This window comes from Silurus aristotelis (genome assembly GCF_946808225.1).
Source record: "Silurus aristotelis genome assembly, chromosome: 10".
NCBI classification, from domain to species: domain Eukaryota; kingdom Metazoa; phylum Chordata; class Actinopteri; order Siluriformes; family Siluridae; genus Silurus; species Silurus aristotelis.
The window spans coordinates 23895599-23917770 of record NC_139583.1 but is presented as its reverse complement, the minus strand read 5'-3'; the positions used below and the strand labels follow the sequence as shown (position 1 = coordinate 23917770).

General features: G+C 37.9%; 1 protein-coding gene across 3 annotated transcripts in view; it reads left to right on the top strand.

The window, feature by feature from the left end:
- Positions 1–22172, top strand: part of large2 (LARGE xylosyl- and glucuronyltransferase 2) — a 148728-nt gene that overhangs the window by 56892 nt on the left and 69664 nt on the right. Inside the window, exon 1 of one of the 3 annotated variants that reach the window (XM_083552960.1) lies at positions 8655–9246. The exons of 1 other annotated variant lie outside the window; for it this stretch is intronic. The gene's annotated coding sequence lies outside the window, so the exon portion shown is untranslated. Of the gene's footprint in view, positions 1–8654; positions 9247–22172 lie in introns of those variants that run through there. One more of the 3 variants, XM_083552961.1, reaches the window with a different exon arrangement.

Sequence of the window (22172 nt, the reverse complement as noted above, 5' to 3'; positions counted from 1 at the left end):
TCCTGGTGGCTCCATCCTCAGCATTTTCCTACCGATACACCCCATGTCCCTCCTCTGCACATGTCCAAACCATTTCAATCTCGCCTCCCTCACCTTGTCTCCAAAACGTCCTACATGCGCTATCCCTCTAATAAACTCGTTTCTAATCCTGTCCATCCTCGTCACTCCCAACGAAAACATCAACATCTTCAGCTCTGCTACCTCCAGCTCCACCTCCTGTCTTTTACTCAATGCCACTGTCTCTAAACCATACATCATAACTGGTCTCACCACAGTCCTATAAACTTTCCCTTTCACTCTTCACGAATCACAAATCACTTCTGCTATCACTCTTTTCCACCCACTCCACCCTGCCTGCACTCTTTTCATCGCTTCTCTAACACACTCTCCATTACTTTGCACTGTTGACCCCAGGTACCTGAACTCCTCCACCTTCTCCACCTCTTCTCCCTGCAACCGCACCACTCTACTGCCCTCCCTCTTATTCACACACATGTACTCTGTCTTACTCCTACTGACTACTTTTTCCCATAACTTCAAGGTGTGACTGATCAACTTAATTCCCCTGTAGTTACTGCACATCTCCCTTGTATTAATTTCATGTCGCTTTAGAATTTTGATAATTCATGTTACAGTACATTAGAGTGTCATCACTTTTACAGATGGTCTGATCATTTTGTCAGTTAAGACACATACTTACAGAAAAGTTTGTGGACACCTGAGCATATGATTTGTATATCTATTTTGAAAATCCCATTCCACCTTTACGCCTCATTTGCTGTTATAATAAACTCCATTTTTCGCGGATGATGTTCCACTACATTTTGTAGTGTACTTGTGGAGACTTATGCTAATTCAGACTTAAAGATGTGCCCCAACTCATCCCAAAGGTGTCTAGTAACATTGAGGTCAGAGTTCTATAGCAGGCTACTCAAGATCTTGCATTTCAGTCAATGCAAAGCATACCGTCATGAAGCTGGATTTGTGCACAGGGGCATTGTCATGCTGGAACAGGTTTGGATCTTCAAGTTCAAGGGAAGGGAAATGAAATGCTTCTGCATCCAGAGTGGATCCAATTGTGTGGCTTCAACTTTGTTTGGGGAAGAACCACAAAAGTCAGTGTTCCAATACTTTTGACTATATAGTGTAGAGAAAAGAAAGAGAGAGAGAGAGAGAGAGAGAGAGAGAGAGAGAGAGAGAGAGAGAGAGAGAGAGAGAGAGAGAGAGAGAGCGAGAGAGACAGAGAGAGACAGAGAGAGAGAGAGAATTTCTAAATCTTGAATCATGAATATTTTAGATGACTCAGTGGTTGTTTTCTGCATCTCTTGACTGTTCCTAAGTTTAACCGATATCCAATTGTCAGAGCGAAGCTGTGGACCTCTGTCTCATGTGCTCTATATATATACACTGCTCTCTCTCTTTTTCTCTTCCTTCCTCTGTCTCTTAAATCAGTCGACTCGAGGCAGAAAAAGGTCACATGCGGTCACACACTTGTAAACCTCTTGTTTAACTTTTCGAATCTGGATCCATCCATCTCCTGTTTAGTCAATGTTACATCTTCTTGACAAAACGAACACACGGCGTCTGTTTCCTCATCTCACCGTGTGCTTACACAGCACCTTCTGCCCCTCTGGGGTGCACATTAAAAGGACATTTCCAATTGAAATGGGGTCTTTTCAAAGACACTGTGTCATGAATATGCATGGTGGGGTTTGATAGCACGGGTGTGAGCAGGTTAATCAATCGACAAGTATAGACCTCAACCAAAACACTGCATAAGGCTGTGAACTAAAAATAAAGAACAATGGAAGTTATTATTATCATCATCAGATATGGATGAAGTACAGAAACCATGTACTTGAGTTAAAGTAGAGGTAGACAAAAGATAAAAGTACAAAAGTATTTGATTTCAAATGTACTTAACTATCCAAAGTACTATGATTTACTATGGTTATATTGTACCTATTATCATTTTTATCACAAGACTCTTTGCTTAATCAACTCAGTTTCTGTGAAAAGACTCTAATGTTACTCTTAACACACCGATCTGTTAATGGAATGATATTAATGAGTCAAAAACTGATTGATATCTATTACAATTAACATGAGCCCAAAACTTTCTTTTCAATGACTTAAAAAACATAGCGCAAATAAGGACTCAGATGATGTGACGAGTTCGAGTTTCTTCCATCATTTATTCCTCTCAAAATGTTCTTTCATAAGTTAAATTCATAAATAAAAATGAATGACTGATTTTGCTAAATGTTGAATTTCACTTTGAAATGTAATGAGGTTTAAGTAAAAGTCTCCCCAAATGAAAATACTTGAATAAAGTAAAAATAGGTGAAGAAGCTACTTAAGTACAGTAACAAATGACATTTACTTCATTACTTTCCACCACTGATTATTATGGTCTATTATCCCTGGTGCTTATTTACTAAATATTCCCTAATTCCTTCCTTTAATAGAGTTCATACATTTGTGTTTATGTGTGTGTGTGTGTGTGTGTGTGTGTGTGTGTGTGTGTGTGTGTGTGTGTGTGTGTGTGTGTGTGTGTGTGTGTGTGTGTGTGTGTGTGTGTGTGTGTGTGTGTTTGGTGTGTGTGTGAGTCTCCATATGAATTAGCATCTTTAGTAAATTATTGAAATGTCTGAATTTGTGAGTGACAGGTCTTTGGTCTCAGGGTTGCGTGTTAAAGATGGCTGTTAACAGTCTTTTGCAGTGCCACTGGGGATGCATGAAAAATTCAGCACTCATCGCAAGGAGTTGGATGTCTTCAGTGGGCAGGAGACAGACGAGAGATGAGAGGAAAGAGAAGAATGTGAAGAGGAAGAAACAAGACAGCCCTTTGCAGCCCCCGAAACAGATAATCGATACAGTCCAGTATGGCAAACAGTTGTCAACAAATAGACTTGTTTCACAGCCCACAGACGATGGGAATGTGTGTGCGTGTGTGAGCGTGTGTGAGCGTGTGTGAGCGTGTGTGTGTGTGTGTGTGTGTGTGTGTGTGTGTGTGTGTGTGTGTGTGTGTGTGTTTGAACTGGGTTGTGTACAATTCAGGGGCAGACTTGATTTTCTGGAGCATTAAGTGTTTTGGTGCAATGACCGATGTCTGGACAGGCCACTGAGAATAATGCAGACTGACTGCTGCTGGAAAACACACACATTTACACACACTCATGAAGGAGGAGATGAATATAGGAAGGTAGACAGAGAAAAAAGGGGTAAAAATAAATAAAAGGGAAGAAAAATAAATAAAATAGATAATAAATAGAAGAGAAAGATGAGAGACGGTGGAGAAAAGAAGGATTGAGAAGATGTAGATGAAGAGGAAGATCGAAAGGAAAAGATGATTAGGCAATAAGGAGGAGAGGACAGAAATGGGGAAATAGGAATATGCAAGAGGACAGGGGTGGAAAAAAAGTTGAGGACTTTCAAAAGAGAAAGAAAGTAGGAGAGAACAAAGGATGGACTGGAGGGATGAGGGTGATGGAATGAAAGTAAAGAAAGATTAAGGGAAGAAAAATTAGAAGAGAAGACCAGATAGAAAAGGAGACAATGGGAGAAGGAGAGGATGGGAAGGTAGGATCTAAGGATATGTAAGAGGACTCGAGGTGAAGACAAGAAGAGGAGTGGAAGGGGAGGATTTAAAATGGAATTTTTTAAGGATGTGTAGGACATTAAGCTATGCAATGGAGAGGTTCCTAACAAAGGACAGAAGGAAGAGGAAAGTTGAGGAAATAAATGATGAGAAGGATGAGACAAGAAGGAAAGAAAGAAAAATAAAGGATTATGGAGGTGCAGGAGCAGAGGAGACTCGGTAGAGGTTAGTGAACAGATGAGGATAAACAAAGGATAAAAAGAGACATTGAGAATAGGAGAAAGAAGAGAACACAGAGACAAGAGATACCTGAAGATGAAGATGAAGGAAACATGAACTAATGAGGTGAAGGTTGAGTGAAGAACAGAGAAAAAAGGCTGAGATGAAAGATGAGGAGAAGAGGATAGACAGAAAGGGATGTGTGAGAAAAGAGGATTGGGGAAGGAAAGAGCAGGAGAGAAGAGGTAGTCAACCATAATTGACCAGAGGAGGAAAGGCATCATGGAAAAGAAGATGTCTCAAAGACAACATAGAAGATTATGGGGAGAGAGGAATTACGAAGAATAGAGAGTTAAATAGGAAGAGAAAGAGCAGAGAAGAGAAGAGAAGAGAAAAGAAAAGAAAAGAAAAGAAAAGAAAAGAAAAGAAAAGAAAAGAAAAGAAAAGAAAAGAAAAGAAAAGAAAAGAAAAGAAGAGAAGAGAAGAGGATAAGAGAAGAGATGAGAAGAGAGGATAAGAAAAGAGAAGAGAAGAAAAGAGAGGATAAGAGAAGAGAAGAGAAGAGAAGAGAAGAGAAGAAGAAGGAGCGATGAAAAGATGAATTTAAGTGGAGAAGAAAGAATTAGAATTTGTCAGAAAAGGAGAGAGAAAAGAACTGGAAGATATAAGGAAAAGTAAAGAGTATGTTATTGAGGTATAGAAGAAGACTGGAGAAACAGTAGATAGAAAGAAAAAAGGAGTGAAAGGACAAAGTGTAGCTCAAGGAGAAGTGAGGATTTTTATGGCATTATACTAAGTTACTATCTTTCTCTGTCTCTCTGTCTCTCTGTCTCTCACACACACACACACACACACACACACACACACACACACACACACACACACACACACACACACACACACACACACATGCACACACCCACACTATGTCAAAGAGTTCCTCCTCTCCTGCATGGTGTAATGACAGACCCATATGGATCGTCTGCCTCATCACTTCTTCAGCTGACAGAGAGGTTAAAAGGATTTTTTCCTTTGATTATTATTTTTTTATTCGTTTTTTTATACAGTGGAAACATTTACATTATATGTAACATGGCGATGTAGGTCCAATAGTCACAATAAAAACTATAAATTTGGTAGACGTGAATATTTCCATGGCTACAGTTCCAGGAACCTTTTTTAGCTCCATCGCCACATACTAAATACAATTATTTTGTAGCTGACAAGAAATGTTTTGCTTTCTAATTACTCATGATTTTTTATGGCTTCCTCCATGCAATTTGCAGAGCAAAAAAATCGACGTACTTATGTTTTGGTTTTCTGCTTTAAACCTGTCGCCTGTCATTGGCTTGTTACCTGCTTGTAGTTATGTTGGTCTTCAATTAGTTGTTGTTCATGCTTAATGCAATGCAATTAGTTACATCAAAATTTCAATCCTTATTTTGAGTTTTGTATCATTTTATTTACCTCGATTATTATTGATTATTCCTATTAAACACTGCCTATCTTAATTTTCACCCTTGCTACAGTCTCTAATTGTGATTACTCTATTCACCCCAATAACGCTCATACAGAGTATACAAACTTTGTCTCTCATCTTATACTAATTGGTCAGAAGAAAGCATTTCACAATTTGTTTTTCTGCTATTAAAAGAACTGCGTCAAACTAAGTAATTGCTAAAGCTTGTTTTATGTAGCGTGCAGGTTTTGAATGAACATTGTACCTTTGTCTGGAAAGCTGTGCAGTTAACCAGCTCTAATCAGCTCCAAGGAAATTACTGAGTACAAAAAAATAAAAACAGCCTGATGGTAAAATGAATTGCACTGCTATAAAAAGAAAAATAATTCAAATTTCAACCTTTAGTGAGAATAGTAACAATAAAAAAGCCTTCGAATAATCAGTGAACCAGAAACTTCTGTGTAGCAGTATTATAGTTTATTACAGTTTATTACTAATTACTTCATCAAATACCATTATTTTTTTTTATATATATTTTATTTAATGGGTTTTAATAAGAGTCTAAATTTGTGTGTCTTATTAAAGGAAAGTGAGTAACAATAAACCTTTAAACTACTGTAAGTTTCTTCTAATAATAGAGTTCAAAATTTATTACTTTTAATTATGAGACAAATGTGTTAGCAATATGTGGTTCTTCCCTGAACTATTACCAAAAATTTTAAGACACACAATTGTTCAGGATGTCTTTAGATGTGGTAGCATTACTTTTTCTTTTCATCGAACTACCAGACCTAAACCTGTTCCAACATGACAATGCCCCTGTATACAAAGCCAGCTTTTATTGTTTAAAACACATTATAATTGCTTCCCAAAACATGATGATGATATCTAGTAGAAGCTTCATTAGGAAAACTGTAAAGTATTACAGATATTAAATAGTTTTGTTCAATATCTTTGATAAGAATATAAAAAAAATAACTGAAAATAGTTTCACTAAAGAAAACACCTTTTCTAATGTGTGTGTCCAGACTTTTGACCAGAGTCATTATTATTTGTAAAATGCTGCCACCTGATATAATGTTTAGGCCCAACATTCAATCTTGGTTTTGTCAGACCAGAGAATCTTATTCCTTCAGGCGCTTTTTTGCATACTCAAAGCAAGCATTCGTGTTTCTTTTCACTGTTTTAAGATTTATATATTTACATTTGTGGAATTTAGCAGATATATAAAGGAAAGGCATATAGACATACACTAAATAAAGCTGAAGAAAAATAAAGAATATAGTGCACAGGATGGAAGCAAGGATAATAATGAATGAAAAATTTAAATTAATTAATAAAAAAAAATAAAAAATTCTATAAAAAAAAAGAACAATATAAATTTAAGTACAAACATTGGTTAATTATTACATTTAACATTTTGTTACATTTACAGGATTTAACAGACGCCCTTATCCAAAGTGACTTACAAAGAGCATTGAGGTTTGTATAATCAATAAATACATTCTAGTACTTGTTAATTAAGACACAGACTCATAACACCATCAGTCTAAAACTCTTTGGGAGAGTTATGTTCTATTTATATATGTATGCTCTATAGAGTACTAGTCAAAAGGACACACCTTCTTTTTGTTTCATCATAGTGTTCAATGGATTTGGAGACTACACTTGGGGAGACGTTTCAAGTTTCAGCCTGACTGAACTCAATTTCCTGTAGCAATGACGAAAGACTGTCTTTTCTTTTTTATTTAGTTTTTTAAAAAGTGCGTGTTTCTTAACAAAATATGGATTTTGTACAGTAGTTGTATTAGTGTTATATGGCTATCGACTCTGTACTCACCCTTTCCCCTTCACAAGCCTGCTGACACACATTAAGAAGGCAAGAAATGTCACAAACTTTGACAAGCACTTTACACGACACACCTGTGAAACCCATTCCAGATTTCTCCAACAACAGAGAATGCCATTAGTTTACAATGCTGTCATAAAAAACTAAAAGTACATTCTAAAATATAAAACATATTCTGCATTGTTTACAGTGGTGTAAAGTATTTGTGTGTATCTACGTTTTTACTGCTACTTTGTAGTTTTACTGAGTATCAAAGATATAAGCACCTTTTACTCTCTACTCAACTACATTTATAATTCAACATATTTCACTAGACATTTTACTCCCCTATATTTGAAACGACAATGACCATTATCAATTACATTTTGCACCTCTGCCGAGGATGTCATTAAGGCTCAACACTTCCCTACCCACATCTGCCGCTTGTGCGAGACTTTTTAGCACTGCTGATCTCATTTTCAGTCCAAAAAGAACCAGCTTTCTGTTGAATATGAATAAAAATATTGCCCCTATCTGAGACTAAGAGGTGCATCAACTCACAGTTAGCTTTAAATATTTGGTTTTACTTTAGCTAAAATTATTTACTTACATTTTATTTGTCCATTGAATACCAATGTTTTTTGTTTTTTTTTGCAACATGATCCGGTAATTTTATTTGTTAACTGGTACCTTTATGAAAGATCGATTTGACACAAATATGTGTGTGTGTGTGTGTGTGTGTGTGTGTGTGTGTGTGTGTGTGTGTGTGTGTGTGTGAGTGTGTGTGTGAAGGGAATAACACTGATTATCTCTTCCTCATGGTACCTGTTAATGGGTGGGATTTATTAGGTAGTGGGTGGGACATTTTGTCCTCAAAGTTGATGTGTTGGAAGCAGGAAAAATGGACAAGCGTAAGGATTTGAGCGAGTTTGACAAGGGACAGACAGTGATGTCTAGACGACTGGGTTGGAGCATCTCCAAAACTGCATCTCTTGTCGGCTGTTGTCTGCAGTGGTCAGTATCTATCAAAAGTGTTCCAAGGAAGGAACAGTGGTGAACCGGCGACAGGGTCATGGGCGGTCAAGTCTGTGTGATGCACGTGGGGTGCGAAGGCTGGCTTGTGTGGTCCGATCGAACAGACGATCTTCTATAGCTCAAAATACTAAAGAAGTTAAGTTGTTAATGCTCAATGGTTTAGGACTGTTCTGCCAGCAAAAGGGTGACCAACACAATGTTAGGCAGGTGGTCATAATGTTATATATATTTTATACATATACATCTGGTTGCTGTATATTAATATTGTTGCTGTTGTTATTGTTATTATTATTATTATTATTATTATTATTATTATTATTATTATTATTATAAAAATCTTTATATTCACTTATACATTGTGTTATTTACTTTAAAACCTCTAGAATCAGGGTTGAAATAGGGGTGTGGTTTTAGGAGGGAGCAAGAGAGAACACCTTCTTCTGATTGGCTTAGAAGAAAGGGGCGGGCAGAGAGGGGGATGGGTTTAGGGCTGAGTCTTTCGTGAGCGTTTCAGCAGCAGATCTGTACAACAGAGAGCCAGATACACTGAATACAGCGCCTGTATCAGAGAACAGAGAGAGAGAGAGAGAGAGAGAGAGAGAGAGAGAGAGAGAGAGAGAGAGAAGCGATTTTAGGAGTGTTTCTCTCTGAGCGATCTCTCCATCTGTGCAGTGCATGAATGAATGTTTCTGGATGTGCAAGAACAGGGCACATGACACTGGAGATCCGACTGATCACTCACATGCCTGAAGTCCAGTTTTATTAACCTGGAACTTTACTCGTTTTACTCTCTCTCTCCATTGATCTTAGGCGCAGAGATAGAGAGAGAGAAAGAGAAAGGGAGAAAGAGAGAGAGAGAGAGAGAGAGAGAGAGAGAGAGAGAGAGAGAGAGAGAGAGAGGACGATCTCTGATCGAGAGAAACGATCTTCATTTTCATCCCGTCTTCATGATCCTGTAACACCTGGGGATAAAAAAGACACCTGTCCTCCCAGCACGTGGATCTAGCAGCATTTCATTCATTCTTTTTTCTTTCTTTTTTTTTTTTTTTAAGGATTGTTCTTTGGATTTCTTTCATTGCTTTGAATTGTCACGTGGATAGTGAGGTAAGATAGTATTTCATTCTGTGCAGATGATACATATAAAGTGCTTGCAGGTTTATACAAAAGGTTAGACCCAGAGCTGGTCTTTACAGGTTTATTAATATAAAATGAAATCAAACTTAAGCTGTCAAAGCCAAACTACAAGCAGAATTGGCTTGGGATCATCATGAGTAAATGTTTTTTGTACCTTTAATGTGTACTAGATTTACTCTATTTATTATTGTAACCCTTAATAAACAATGTGTGGAATTGTATTTGTGCAGGTTTTTCGCTCTTTTGGGAGGAGACCCTTATTTGACAATTATGGAAGGAGTCTCCAGTGTCAGCTTTTTGTAACAGACAGACTGTAACTTTGACGTGGTTAATTAGTTTTTGACATGACCAAGAGAAGTGTGGTTTTTTATACCTTCTTTCAAGACGCAGAAGAAAAACTTGCATCTTGTAAGAAAACATATTGTCAATGGGTAATGAACGTATGCATACGTGCATAAGATACAAAATATAAGCACACCAGGGACAAGCAAATGTCCAGGTTGGTACTGTTAATTCAGAGAGTGTTAAAAGCCTGTAATTACTAAAGCTCCAACTCAGATTGTGTGTGGGTGTGTATTAAGAGGCATGTGACAGCCTGGTCTCTGGATGCAGGAAAGGTTACTGCTAATTAAACCACATTCCTCTTCACTGGAGCGCAAAACGCTGAGCGCCCCAAGTGATCCAGTGGCAGCTGTTACTCTCCAAACACCTCTGAACTCTGTCTGCTTTTTTGTTTTTTGGGGTTAGGTTAGGTTTTTTTTGCACCTGATGTGTTTGTGTGTCTGTGTGTGCTGAATCTGCTGTTCTCAGAGAAGAAGGTGTGATCACAAGCTCACGAGTGTCTCGAGTTTTAGTCGCTGGTATGTTTTGTCTTCTGTCTGCTGAAGAAAAAAAAAAAAAAAAAAACCTGTGGGAAGCTGATCCTCAGAATCTTGTCAGGTCTTTCACATCCTCTCCTCGTCTCTTGTGCTCCGTCTGGTAAACATGACTCTAGCCAGCTCTGATTTACATGCCCATCCCTTTCTCACAGAGCTCCTTTTACAAGGAAGCACCTCTTAGATATAGGAGGAGTCGGTGTGTGTGGAGGAGTTTCGAGCACTGATAACAACTCCAGCAGTCCTGTTTCATATATGTCAAGCCATGCACCTTATCAGTCGTGGAGTCAGTTACTCATCTTGGACTAAACACCGCAAAATAGTAGATGCATGCAGGGAAAACATGGTTTCCACATAATTCTGTCCTAGGATTTTAATAGTTCAGCTAGCGGTCACCTGCTGTAGACTCACACACACCCACACACATGCTTAGCTTTGGGTGGCCAAATGCCTGCTTACCTTCCCTCTGACACTCAGTGAATGGCAGATGGCTCTCTGCAGATAACATAGAAACAAGATAGCTGAGAAGAAGAGCTTAACAGTGCTTCCATTTCGATTTCAGCCGAGTTACGCAAACATAACCCACAGACCTACATGCACTTACTTTATTATTCTACACATATTTGAATATTCGATCAAAAATGACAGGACTGTCATCGTAGGAAAGGCAGGGATGATATAAGGGATCTTGAAAGTCAGCTGTCTATTTGCTACCTGGAATAAGACTTTGCTTACCAAGTCTGTCTTATATTCAGTGCATTGCTTGTTTAGTGAAGATATTTTTTTAATTGATTCCCCAGCATTTCTCTATATTCCATGTCGTGTAATGTATTTTTGTTTCAATGTTTTCCTGCAGTAAGAAAAATCTTACTTTTAGGTAAATGTATTCCTTCAGAGCTGTGCATGTTTCCAGTCTGATTAATCTTATGCAGTTTACAGTCAAGTACCGCAAGAATTTCAGTACAAAATACTAATAGTAGAAAATAAGAATTGGGAGGATTTTTTTTAACATGTCTTGGGCCCATAAAGCAAGAAAATATTGACTAGCACAAATCAGAACTGCACTTTAAATGTTCACACATATTTGCTAAGTCTGAATCAGAGACAAATTTGGTACATTACATCGATTTTGGTTTGGAGTGGTTGGTTTTTACAGTTCATGTATTTGAATGAAATTAAAGCAGAAAAAACACAGAAAACATCAGAAAGCATCCCCATATAAAGGTTAAAGTTATTTTTACTTTGCCACGTGCACAAAGAAATCTCAAAAGTTCACTGAGCAGGAGAACAGAATGTCCCTGTGCACAAAGTGAAGTTAATGAGCTCACCCCCCCGCTGAACATCTTTGGGATTAACCGGAACAACCCCCGCACCCCAGACCTCCCCACCCAACATCAGTAACTGATCTCACTAATGCTCTTGTGGCTGAATGATTAAAAAATCTTAACAATCAAGCTCTAAAATGTAGTGAAAAGCCTTTTCAGGTGAGTGAAGGTTATTATAACCTATATTATAGGCAGTGGACTTTGAGGTCATGAGTTCAAATCACAACCACATCAAGCTGCCACTCCTGGGCCCCTGAGCAAGGCCCTTAAACCCATAGCTGCTCAGTTAAATGAATGAGATAAATTTAAGTTGCAAAGGTTTTTGCCATTTGGCACATTTTGCCATGTTATTAGAAATTAATCGTCATTGGAACGATGTTATTACACTATGCCATTGTTGAATTTCGAGGAGTTTTATTAGATAATGATTTCCATTCTTTTTAAATTCATGAGTACAATCCGAAACATCCAATTGTCCTTCATAAGTCTGGAGATTCCTTTCTTTCTCTGCGTCCAAGGAAATGTGTTGAAATACTGCCTGTGTATATTATTGCAGTATAAGCAACCAGGGACGGCTCTCAGAGCCTGAGATGCTTTTGATTCAAATCACATTTCCTGTTTGAAATTCACACTGATTCTCTCGCTCATTAGTTCTCTTTTCCGTCTTTGTTCTGTCTCCGTCTTCCTCGGTGTAAATGTCATATGTGTCCTGAGTAAGATTAATGTGAAAAAACTCGAGTTATTGGCTGAGGTTTGCTCAATCTTTGTACACAATCTCACACACACAAACAAAAGCCTATAACATCTGACTCTATTAATAAACCATGCTTGGATGGCGTGACTGGGATGAATAGTCTTGCACAATAATGATGAAATACCTTGTTCCTTCTGGCAGGTAGGCAGTCATTGCAGTGCTTCTCCATCCTAATGGAAAAGCTCGCCACGGGCCCTGTGTCATTACTTTAGAGAGGAATTATGCACCGTCGGGTCGCGCTAAGCCGCTTTGCAGTCTTCGTTGAGGTCACCCGGGAGCTTTAAGCTCCTATCAGTTTTTTAAAAACCCAATTTCAAGCATTCAGCTGCGTAATAATTCACTCGCCTGTGTTTATGAGGGAAAATCTGCTTTAGGGCCGATGTGTAAGGGCCTCGGCGTCGGAGTGGTGTTACACAACACGACACTCAAAGAGGAAAATCAATACACGAAGAACTCACGCTCGCTTTGGTTCTCCATCGCCCACGTCCGTGTAACTCTGCGCATGTCCTGATCAGCATGACTGGTCTCTCAGTGATGAAAGGAAGGTTACTAAATAAAAGGATAGAGGTTAGTGCTTCATTTTGACACACATATATGCATAAACAATTACCATATGAAGCTCATAAACTGAAAACAAAATCAACACACAGTCGTTGTTCTATACATAAGACATTGTTTGAATAATAATAATAGTACACAAAGAGTTCCCAGATAATTTCAGGATTTAATGTCTGCATAATAATTACATTGGGGTGGTTCCATAGTATCCTAATTGCAAAATTTTGATTACTTTTAGATTTATTTTGAAGAAAGAACAAGATAAAAGCAGTAATTTTTACCCAATTCAGTAAAATAATTTATTTTAAATTAGTAAACTTATTACATTGAAAAGATAGAGAAACTACTAAAGGATAAACTGTTTATATCCTGCTATAACGTAAGTGAAACCAGGAAGTTGCTCGTCTCAGAAACAAACGCACCTTGGATTAATGCAATAATGTAATAATGTGGTGAGTACGAAAATTTTTTTTTATTTTATTCCCAATGTATTGCTTTTTTAAAGAAGAAGAAGAATCACTGCACTACAATTAGTAGTGACAGGCTGCTTATCTGCTAACATGCAGTATTCAGTGTCGCCGATAAGCGATAGAAAGTCTGTGTCAATCAGGCTGTTTTGATTTAACTGACAGTTTCTTCTGTGAGAGCAGTGGGAGCTGTGAAAAGGCTTTTTGCTGCAGTAAAATACTCGGTTATCCCATTAGATGATTTTGCTCCCTATGTCTATGTACTTGGCCTAGTGGGGCGGGGGTGCGTAATGTTACTAGATGTTAAAAATTCATACAAATCTTTTTCTCCAATGAAATATTTAGTCTTTTGTTCCTTCGGTGTATGAGACCGAAACATCGAGAGCTGTCTTTACAGCATGTTTGTTCCGATGCTGAGAAGACGACGTAACTTCTTTGAATTCTATTAAGAGGAATGGCAGCTTTGTGCCCTGGTACTAAGATCATGAAGCTCGAAACGCTTTATTGAATGTTAGTTAGTGTTTGTTCTCATGCGGAGTGGCACGCTGAGCTATCAAGCGCCAAAGCAGATGATAAACGAGTTCGACGCTCATCTCTCCTCTATTGTCAATAGCCTCCCACGGCATGTGATTGTGATCGCTCTAATCATCCCTGCATTAGCTGTGTCTCGTTCGCACACACTCTCTCAGTCTTTCTCTCAGTAAATACGAAATCCGACCTGCTGGCTCTTCCTTATTCACATGCACATTGTCTGCCACTGTTTCTTAGTATTAAAAATTAGCATCACGGCAGCAACAGTGATCAGACAAACAAAAGCTACTTGCAAAGTGAAGTATGGCCCGTTGACCCTGCAGGGTAGGGGGGAGGTGGTGAAGATGGTGTTTGAGCTACCGAGGGTGCCAAAGTGAGGGGTCGAAAGCTTTTGTCTGGAATAATGGGGGCTGATTTGCGCAGGAAAGAGGCCTGTTGTGAGGTGGACACCAGCAGAGCGTGGCAGAATGGAAACACACACACTCTCTCTTATCAGAGCCCGGAGAGTGCGAGTGTGTACAGCGCTGATAAGGTGAAGGAGAAAAGGGAGAATATTGCTGATCTGAAAGCAGATTGGTGGAAATCCGAAACTATTTAAATGAGCCCACTGCACCGGCAGCCAGAAATGTTATATATGAAGTGAGTAGAATCTCCCAGCTTATGCTTTCTACACATGTGCATTGTGTTACATTTTGCACATTGTGTTACAGTGTGTAGTGTGTTTTATTATATGCATTTTTGGGGCTGTATAGCAGACACAGCATTGTAGGAAAAAAAACTATTTATTTGTTATGTTGGTACATTTGCAGACCAATAACCCATCGTTTTTTTTCACACTAAGTTTTATCATTGATTTGTTAAAAAAGCTACAGACATGCTAGTTTTTAAAAGTAGCAGCAGTAACCATACCATGGTATCCAAGGAATTCATCAGAATAAACTTACTGACAGACAGACTGAAGGGAAAACACCGGTGCTAATCAGTGCTTATAGCATACAAACATTCGCCTGTATTCAATACTCTCTTGAATATAGTATATTTTTTCTTTCGAAGTCCTAATACTGCATATAGAATCTGTATGGAGCAGATTCTGGTGTCAAGGAATCCTGGAAACTATTACAGCTTTGCCTCAGTGCAAAAATGAGTGCGCTTGAAATATAACTATCTACAAGGATGTCGCTTTAAACTAAGATATTATAGATATTTAAATGTTTTTGGTGCTTCGGGTAATTTTAATATTATTTTTATTCATTCAATACCGCTTGCTTAAACTGTTAACATATGCATCAATGCCAATCTAGCAGTGTAGCATTGATAAGAGAATTCCATATGTTAGGGAAAAACTAGGTAAAAAACATAGCTTAAACACTGTTTTATGATGACCAATAAATTATATTACCTCATTTTCTTAACATTTGCTATACCAACTATATATTTGTTCCATTATTTTTGTTGCTTAACTGTTAGTTTAAACGAAATCGACTCAAGCAAGTAATTGACCAAATGGGAATTAAGCTTTTTGGGGATTGTGTATAGATTTTAAATTTTTATTCAACCAAGCAGCCTGTAGTGATATTTCTTTTGACAAACGACCATGTTTTTGTTTTTATCTTGACTAGTACTTGTCTTCTCTCTGTCCCTTTAAACTCACTGTGATAACCGTACGGAAAGTAATAGGCCATAACTAAAGATATCAGACATTCGTTCTATTTTCGAGTTCCATGCCATATCGTGTTGAATAAATTATCATAAATATATATACCTTGTGAGAGCATAAATTATTTATGAGATTATGTAAGAATATTCATGCAGAGAAGTTTCCGGCTTTTCGCAGCATCGGTTTATTCTTTTTTGCACTTTAAGCACAATTTTTTTAATGCAGAGGAAACAATCTGTAAAATTAGACTAGTACGAATAAAGTTTACAAGGCAGAAAGAACAGTTTACTGGGAGCAGGAAAGTGCGCAGTAGCACAAAAAAGAATTAGCTTCCTCTAGCATAAACTTTACCTGAGGAAAACATTAACCTTGCAGATTAATGAACTTTGGGAAAGTGATATGCTAGAAACAGTGGGGTTTTTTTGTTTGTTTTCATGCTATTTACTTAATAGTTTCTCCTACTTCTCACACAGAGCTAAAAAAAAAAAAACAGCTGACTAGCTAACTGCTGCCATTATATTACTAATGGAAGTATCTGTTAGCAATAGCAGGGACAGAATTCTAGGTTTTCTCGTTTCATATTTCACACTTCTCATAGTTAATCCCTGTGTTTAACACTTAATCCTGGGTATTCATAATTTGCTGTTTCACAATGTAAATTTCTAAACCCTGGCTTAACATTCTTCTTGCATATTTTTGATGTCAACCATGATTAGGCTAGTACAGTGCTTGACTGTAACAACATCTGACACTGCATTGTTTCATTCTGTAAATGTTTTGCAACACAATGACGGGCTAACCCAGCTTTGGAGCCGTGTTTCATAAGCCTAGATAAAAAAGCATTGGTAATTTTGCTATTAAATTATGAGTTTACATTGATTCTCTACAGGGGCGTTAAAAATGTATTTAGTATGACGATAACCTGAAGTTAAGTGACTTATGCTCCAACAGAATTGTTTAAATTCATATTACACCTGAACCACATTCATTTTCCCTGTCCCTAAGTTTTTGAAGGCTCCCACACCCCAACACACAAACTGGGAATCCAAATTAACCTTATAGTTGAGCAAATGGTACAAAATGGGCCAAACATGGTTATTTAAAGCTTAAAAAGGCATATATCTGTTGGTTGCATAGACATTGATCCCTTCCTCAGAATGTAATTGGTGGATGAACATATAATTCGTTGCATGCTTTTCACATTTGTATCCTACTATTTTTGCTCGTTCTTTTTGGTTGTTGTTGTTATTATTGCTCCTCAGAATGGGTATTTTATACTGAGACATGACACATATGGCACGTGGAAAGTGAAATCCATTCAGCTAATTAACTTATGTGACTTATGATGGCTTGAAATCATTTCATTGCAAAAAACAGATGAATACTTCTACAATCACAACATTTACATATATTTTTGTTTATTTATTTATAATAATTCAGCAAACTGTATTGACTTTCTGCACATTTCACTATTATGGGTTATTAGTGGCAATTCGTGACTCATAATACCAAATCCATTTGTGTTCCTGGCTGTGAAAATATTGGGGCGGGGGGGTACTTATGCACAGGCACTGCCGTGCATAACTGTCTGGTTAATATGTTCATTTGTAGCCTGAGGCTGTTTTGAGAGTCGTATTGAGAGTCGTATTGGTGTTTTATGTGACATCAACTCTGCTACATAGAAATGCCAGTTTTCCTACTGTTTTTCCCCCTCCATTCATTCTGTTCACTGGAGCTGTACAGGATTTTATACACACAAAAGCCCATTGTGGAGTTTTATATGACTGAGCTTTGCTGCTTCATGTAGGAGGTGCTGTTTAATGTGCCTCATCAGCCCCTATACACCTGGGTGGATTTATAGACCCTTCTGTCAACAACAGATTAGCTATTATGGTCACATTCTTCCATTTAGGCGTGGTTGTCCGTGCATGGGGCATGATTGTGTCCTAAAATTCCATTCTCCCATTCTTTGCAGCAGCACATTGTAAGTCTGCAAGCATTGTAAGTTGTAAGTCATTGTAATCTATTTTAAGCTGCATTATGCAATATAGCCATTGTACAGTATGTACAGTCAGATCTAATCCTCTCCTCTGCAATTGTTTTCAGCAGAACCGCAAGTCTGCATGATGCATGTAGTAAAAGTAATTCATTACTCAGCAGTGGAGTAGCATGCTCTAAAGAGCTGTATTCAGCCGTTCTTTCCTCCTGCAGGGATTTCCAGGAACACGGATTTATTTTGAAGCCTCTAAATAAATTTACATCCGAACGCGCTTCCGACACCTGCGGGGGACGAAGAGGAATGTGGCAGTTTGGAGAAGTTGCTTTTCGAACAAAAAAACAACTATTTTGCACTTCCCCCACAGCTCCACGTTGGCCAGTAAAGACGCGTGGAGGGTAGGACTGACACTGACTCTCTTCCAAAGCGATCATCACAGCACATTGCAATATATTATTGTAGATATATTTCTAAAGGCCGAGATGAAAGCGCTGTTATCAGCAAGAAGCATGCAGCATCAACATATTTTATTCAGTGAGTAGAAGAAACAAATGCTACATCTTTAAATCTTTTGTAATTTACATGTCTGACCTAATATGTGAAAATAAAAAATTAATCATATTCCTTATGTACAATCATTAAAAAGGTTTATAGCACAGAGCTGTTGAATTTCTTAAATCTGATTGGTCGGCCAGTGTTGATTCATTTTCAGATAATAGTGCCTCCTGCAATGTACAGTATATGTATATCAGTTTTGGGAAACTACTGTAATATAAACAGATAAAAACTTTACATTATTTGAATTATAGGATAAAAAAAAACCTTAGTAACTGATTATTAGTAACTGATTATTTTCCTATAACAGCATGCCCAGTCATGCTTTATTGGGCTGTTTACCCGGTCAGTGTTTATGCCATGATTATGGAAATAAACTATATTTCCTAACAGCTATTGAACCTCACTGAACCAAAACGACCATTGCACTGAACCACTGTGAACCATGTCACGTGATTGTTTTCCCACCTGTTCCACATGCACTTCTAATCAGCACTTGTATTTAAGTCTTACCTTAACCTGCACTCACTGTGCCTTGTTTGTTTTTCTCGTGGTCGCCATTCCTAGTTGTTCAGGTCAGTCGAAATTCATGTTTCTTAGTGCGTATTTTATTGCGCCGTGTTTTTTCGTTGGTATTACGTCTGTATTACATGGCCATTTGCTATATTTTAAAATAGGATTGCCCATTCAGGTTTAAATCGTAATAGTGGACGAGGTGGAGAAAAGTTTCACAAGTTTTCAGTTGTAATTATGCTCTGAAAAGCCTCAAATCATGATTTTAAATACATATTTTCGATCATCCCTTCTGATTCAGACAATTCCGTGTAAAAACAAGAGCATCCTCATCAGTCTCAGTGGACTTCCATTTCATTTGAAAGGATAACAATAAAAAAACGTCTGTTTTCTATATATTTTTTATACTTTTTGCTATTTCCCCCTTTGTCTGGTACATCACTCAGATCCTCCTACTATAGTAAAATACTAACAAAGCTCAGGGCTTTCTGAAGTTTGTCACAGTCGACTCTAAGAAGTAGATATATAACAAACCCTTAAGCAGCAGTATGAGTCTTAAAAGATGTACTAGCTTCTACATTTGAACCTGTTCTAACAGTCTGTTTCTGCACTTTAGTAATCCTTTTCTCTCTTTCACACCTCATCATTGACACTTCTGATTATTAATGAATTTGTGTAAAACGTGCGAAAGTGTCTGCCTGAGTTTCTGAGCGTCTCTTTTTGTGACACAAATAAAAAGATTTATCTCCTAATTTTTAACACATGTAAAGTACATTAAATCTTCCCCATTTTACAAACCACAGGGTGATGGATATGATGTACTTTCTCTGAGACATGGGGTCAACCTCAGCTGCTTATGTTGTGTAACAGGACGGTGTAACATAGGTGCTATCTTCCCTCTTCCACATACGTGATTAGATTACCGTAATTTCCGGACTATAAAGTGCACCCATATATAAGACGCACCCACTGAATTTGACAAAGATTTTTATTTTGAACATACAGTAAATAAGCACCTGTGTATAAGCCGCAGTGCCTACACTGAAACAAATGAACTTTACACAGGCTTTAACGAAAGACAGTGTCTGTTACACAGTGTAACAGGTGAAATATGTTGTGGCTCCTTTAAGAGCAGAGCGGCATTTTAGGAATAGCCTGCCGCTGCATTTTTCCAGTATTACTGCATGTGTGCAAGACCGAGGAATATGTCCTTATTATTTTCTGCTGCTCATTTCTAAGTTTCTTTGACTAACCCTTAACGCTGTTGCCAAGAAAATTAAAAAAGCACGAGTTTTGGAAACCTGTCTGTGCTTATATGATTTCTGTTGCAATTGGAGTTAGCGAGCTCTCCCTTGACCCAGACTCAATGCGTTACAACGGCTTGTATCTAAACAGTAGCCGACCAAGAAAGTCATTGTTCACTGTCTTCCTCCTTCCTTTCACAACTATTTCTCTTGGGAGTTTTTCTTTTGGCATCATTGTGCGTTTAAAAAAAACTTTTTTTCTCCCGATGCCGTGCAACTCAGAACACAGGTGAGGTGCGTTTTTTTGTTTCCGTTCGGAAATGTCATTCTTCTAATGTTATGGGGTCCAGTTTTTTGGCTTGAAGTTTGTGAAACCGGGAAAACCCAGGAAAAATTCATAAATTAGCTGCTTCATTGTTTAAGCCGCGGGGTTCAAAACGTAAAAAAAAAAAAAGTAGCAGCTTATAGTCTGAAAAATACGGTACTTTCTCTGAGACATGGGCTTGACCTCAGCTGCTTATGTTGTGTAACAGGACAGTGTAACATACTGTGATGAGAAAAGTGCTATCTTCCCTCTTCCACATATGTGAACTTACATTTACATTGGCATGCAAATTTTCATTTTGGATGAACATGTAATGTGGCCACAAATAATTTGTTACATGTTTTTCACGTTTGTATCCTGATAATTTTTGGTATTATTGCTCAAGCTCCTTAGAATGGGTATATTTATACTGAGACACGTGGTTTTAATGCACGCAGAGTTGAATAACTGGACAACACGAAGCAACGTGTATTAGGTAACACATACCTAGCTGTGAACTGTCCTGCCCTTACCATGTGCATTTTCCAGCATTGACAAGTTAAATCTGTCATTGATATTTAATGAAATTAATAATAAAAAAAACATTTCCTAGACTTCCTAGACTAACCTAAACTAGACTATAAACTTTCCTAAACAAACGTCCTAGAAATTTGTCTAAAATAAAACAGAAGGCAGCATTGTTCTAAAGGTGTGCATTAGTATCCATCAAAACCGATTTTAAGCATATAGGAATTTAAAAACAAAAGCAATACCCTTGGGAGCAGGCAAGATGGGAATAAAACACCTACTTTGGGCTGCCTTTTGAATGTGACCGACTTCCTCAAATGAGGCTTATGCAGGACACGTCATTCCGAGAATAACACAGAGTTGGAGATGGTGTTGGGATTTATTAACGGATACATTAACAATTATATATTGTATAAAACATAAATGGTGCATGCCTGGTACATGCAAGGCCCGAATTCTCGAAGCAGTACAATTTAGTGCTGACTAAGAAGCAAACTGACAGAGAAAGACAGAGAGAGAGAGGGAGAGAGAGAGAGAGAAAGAGAGAGAGAGGGAGAGTGGGCACTAAAAACTGTTAAATATTCAGAAAGGGCAGCGAGGTCAGATGTGCAGTGTGTGAGAGCTGCTCTGTTTCAGATTTTAATGGGTACGGAGAGAGAGAGGGATGAACTTTATACCAGGTTTCACTGGTGTAGTTGAAGTGTAGAAAAGTTGCTTTATAGATCAGGAGAAGGTCTTATTTGGAATAAATGATGGTGGCATGGCAAGTTCTCCATTCAGATTTGTTTAAAAGTAACACAACCCACAGCCCAGAACCACAACAAATGACAGTTTACCTTATGGGGACATTTAAGATTTAAAATCTATTCATATAAATGGATTTTATGAAAATGAGCAAAATGTAATGTTTTATTTCTCCAGAATTTGATTCAGTTTGTTTGTGGTTTGTGCCCCCCCCCATCTTACTCTGTCCTCTGTGTTTGACACATCGTAATCTTTGGACAGTGGTCTGTTAGATAATTCTTTGCCAACTCTGCTTCTAAGGCCAGCATCCTGGAGTCGCCTCTTGACTGAGACATCTGTTTCCCAAACTAGAGACTCTGATGTGCTCAGTTGTGCATCAGGGCCTTTTAATTTACTTTCTGTCCTGGTTAAAACCAGTGTGTACTCTTCTGTGAAGTGAGCAATACACAGTTTTATAAATTCTTCAGTGACTTGGCTTTGTTTTCACATGGAATTGCCTCCCTTTTTTTAGAACACGAATAGACAGACGGTCATGTTTCAGAAGAGAGTTGTTTTTTTTTTCCTGCCCATCTTGAGTCTATAATTGAACCTGCAAATTCTGATGCTCCATATACTCAAGGCCACTTTTATTGCTTCTTTAATCAGCACAAAGGTTTTCAACTGTGCTACCATAATTGCAAAAGAGTTTTCTAATGATCAATTAGCCTTTTAACACGATAACCCTGGATTAGCTATTACAGTGTGCTGCTGCAAAACAGGAGTGATGGTTGCTGGAAATAGCTCTCTTTATACCTGTGAAGATATTCCATTAGGACATTAATATCTGTGTAGAAATTTCATTCCAG